The 3,479-nt window shown below is 45.3% G+C and overlaps 1 protein-coding gene across 1 annotated transcript in view; it reads right to left on the bottom strand.

Moving 5' to 3' along the window:
* SVOP (SV2 related protein) overlaps window positions 1-3,479 on the bottom strand; it is an 83,991-nt gene that overhangs the window by 8,373 nt on the left and 72,139 nt on the right. The gene's annotated exons all lie outside the window — the stretch shown is intronic.

Genomic DNA, 3,479 nt, shown 5'->3' with positions numbered 1-3,479 from the left:
AAAAAAAAAAAAAAAAAAATTTAAAAAAAAAAAAAAATTATATATCGGGAATTCCCTGGCAGTCCAGTGATTAGAATTCTGTGCTTTCACTGCTGAGGGTCTGGGTTCGATCCCTGGTTGGCGAACAAAGATCCCATAAGCCATGTGGCATGGCCAAAAAAAAAAAAAATGTTTTTATATCAATATTTATGACAAAAAGACGTACAACAGCGTAAAAGCAATCACTTAAAATTATACTTTCCATAAATGTCATTAATGTAACTAGAGGCTGACAAACTGCTTAAAATGCCTTGAGGGACTTCCCTGGTGGTGCGGTGGTTAAGAATCCGCCCACCAATGCAGGTGACACGGGTTCGAGCCCTGCTCCGGGAAGATCCCACATGCCGCGGAGCACCTAAGCCCATGCGCCACAACTACTGAGCCTGTGCTCTAGAGCCTGCTGGCCACAACTACTGAGCCCGTGCGCTGCAACTACTGAAGCCCGCGCGCCTAGAGCCCATGCTCCACAACAAGAGAAGCCACCACAACGAGAAGCACACACACCGCAACAAAGAGTAGCCCCCGCTCGCCGCAACTAGAGAAAGCCCACGCGCAGCAACAAAGACCCAAGACAGCCAAAAAATAAATAAATACATTTATTAAAAAAAGAAAAAATGCATTGAGTTATATGTCTACTGCAAAGTATATCCGTGAATCTTAGTCAGTGATTAGGATTATAGCTTTTAAAAATCAATTTATGCCAGTCTTAAAGACATAATCCGTATGTCACTAGGGAGGTCACTTCTGAGATAAGCTTATGCAAGACTGACGTCTGTCTTGCTGGCATTTGCCCTCTCCCTGGCTCTTCTCATGAACTTGCCTTGATGGAGAAGGCCACCTGGCAAGAAACTGAAGGTGGTCTCTGGCCAACAGGCAGTGGGGAACAACCGGGGGAGTGAGCATGAAGCAGACCCTGCCTCAGCTGAGCTTTCAGATGAGACCACAGACCCTGGGCCAACACCTCCATTGCAGCCTTGTGAAATACACTGAAGCAGAGGACCCAGGGAAGCCCAGGTTCCTGACCCACAGAAACTGTAACAAATATGTGTTGTGTTAAGCCACTAAATTTTGGAATAATTTGTTACACAGCAATGGATAACTAATACAGGCACCAAGGGAAGCCTGAATAGTGGCATTCGCTGAAACCAGGCAGCAGACACCTGGGCTAGGCGTCAGAAACACGTAGGTTCTAAGGCCTCATCTTGCCTCTAACTTGTCATGTAGTCTTAGGTTAGTCCCTTGCCTTCTCTGAACCTCAATCTTCCTTTTTTTTCTTTGGCCATGCCCGGCAGCATGTGGGATCTTAGTTCCCCAACCAGGAATCAAACCCATGCCCCCTGAAGTGGAAGCATGGAGTCCTAACCACTGGACCACCAGGGAATTCCCTGAACATCAATTTCTTCATTGGAAAATTAGTACTAAATAAAAATAACATTCTCTACCTCAATAGAGGTGGTATAGCATATTGCTTGATGATAATAATAATATAATAATAAAATCTGGGCCAAGCACTTTTACATCTATTATCTTGTTCAATCATCAAAACAAACCTCTAAACTATAACGGAAGAGAATAAAGAAAAGAATATAGACATACACACATATATATATGAATAACCAAATCACTTTGCTGTATACTTGAAACTAACACAATATTGTAAATCAATTAGACTTTAGTTAAAAAACAAAACCTCTACAAAGCATGCTAATAGCCCATTTCCCACTTTTATTCAATCAATACATTAAGTACCTACTGTGTGTCAGGAGCTGTTCTAGAAGCTTGGGATGTGTCAGTGAACAAAACAACAAAACAATACATGTAATAATAGGGAGGAAGAATCTGAGTTTCAGAAAAGGTAAAATCATAGAAATGGTGAATGCTTGAAGTCCCGAAAATGGCAGCTGGCAATGCTGGCTTTAACTCCAGAGGCTTTAATGTTACCTGCTAAGCTATGTGGGAAAGATAGACAATGTAGTATAGGAGTGGACTCTGGGCTCTGGGGTGGGAACACAGGTCTTAGCTCTGCCAGCTGTAGGACACAGTGTCTTATTTGGGTTTTCCCAGAAGCAGACCCCAGGACAAGGGTCTGAGTGCAAGGTGTTTACTTGGGAGGTCATCCAAGGAAGAACCTGTAGGAGAGTGGAGAAGTGAAACGGGGAAGGGTGCATATCAAGCAAGTTACCACCATGGGAAATTGCTGCTGGATTCCACTGGAGGGCTCTGGGAGTCAGTGTGGAACGTGCACCTTAGAATTCTACCTGATAGGTGAGGAAATTGGGGTATTTATACACTGGTTGAAGGCTGCTCCCAGGTGTTAACTCCCTGGCACCTGCAGCCACCTTTCTTGCTTTTAGACACCGAGGCTTTCAATTCCTCCTGAGATAGCCCTCAGGCACAGAGATGCAGAAATTGGCAGGAACCATTTTGGCTACACCTCTCCAATCCTCAGTTTCTTCAGATGTAAAATGGGAATGATGCTACCTCACAAGATGAAATGAGACCATATCTGTAAAATATTTAGCACAGTGCCTGATATACATACAGTAAGCAATCAGTAAATACCAGATATTATTATTCTTGTAATATTACTAATTTTTTAAAAGAAAAAGATAGATCACCTTTGCTTTATGTACAGGTTTGGATTTTTAATACCCCACCAATCCTTTCCAGTGTGACTGGTGTTGGGGAACAATTCTCCACGGCTCTCTTGTATTTCTGCACAGCTTGTGAGCAGAGGCACTAGCTGCCCTTTGGTTTCAGGCTAGCATTTCAAGGTTGTTTGTATAGCCAACAGCCTTGGAAGACAGAGATACTGCCTCCTTCTAGAGCAAGGGGAAGGTCTGTTTACTGCCCAATGTAATAAAGATGATGTCTCTCTCCAAGGCAAAGGCTGAGCAGGTTTCCGGCAGCCCATTATAAAAGACTTGGGCTCCCGAAGTGTGAGATGCCCGAGCTGTGTTGCAAATCCATTGCACGTGTTAGATTCGCCTGGACCTGTCCTCATAATCCCCATGGGACTTGAGGGCAAGAAGAGTCAGCGCTAACATACTACTCAGGCTGCCTGCTGTGCCGTGAGTAATCGTCTTTTGTCTTTGACCCAGGGGTCTTGTGTCTTCTGCCTGTGTGTGTGTGTGTGTGTGTGTGTGTGAAGCTGGGCAGCTTAACTTGTTAGCCTTCAAATAGAGTAAAATGTCAGCCTCTTCACAGTTCTTGCCAACTTGTAGCTAAGGGTTGAAAACAAATCCCCAGCTTCCCTTAGAAGTGGGATTTGCGGGCTTCCCTGGTGGCGCAGTGGTTGAGAGTCCGCCTGCCACTGCAGGGGACACGGGTTCATGCCACGGTCCGGGAAGATCCCACGTGCCGCGGAGCGGCTGGGCCCGTGAGCCATGGCCGCTGAGCCTGCGCGTCCGGAGCCTGTGCTCCGCAACGGGAGAGGCCAC

The sequence above is a fragment of the Lipotes vexillifer genome, unplaced genomic scaffold (genome assembly GCF_000442215.2).
Source record: "Lipotes vexillifer unplaced genomic scaffold, Lipotes_vexillifer_v1.1 scaffold236, whole genome shotgun sequence".
NCBI classification, from domain to species: domain Eukaryota; kingdom Metazoa; phylum Chordata; class Mammalia; order Artiodactyla; family Lipotidae; genus Lipotes; species Lipotes vexillifer.
This window is presented reverse-complemented; position numbering and strand designations above follow the sequence as displayed.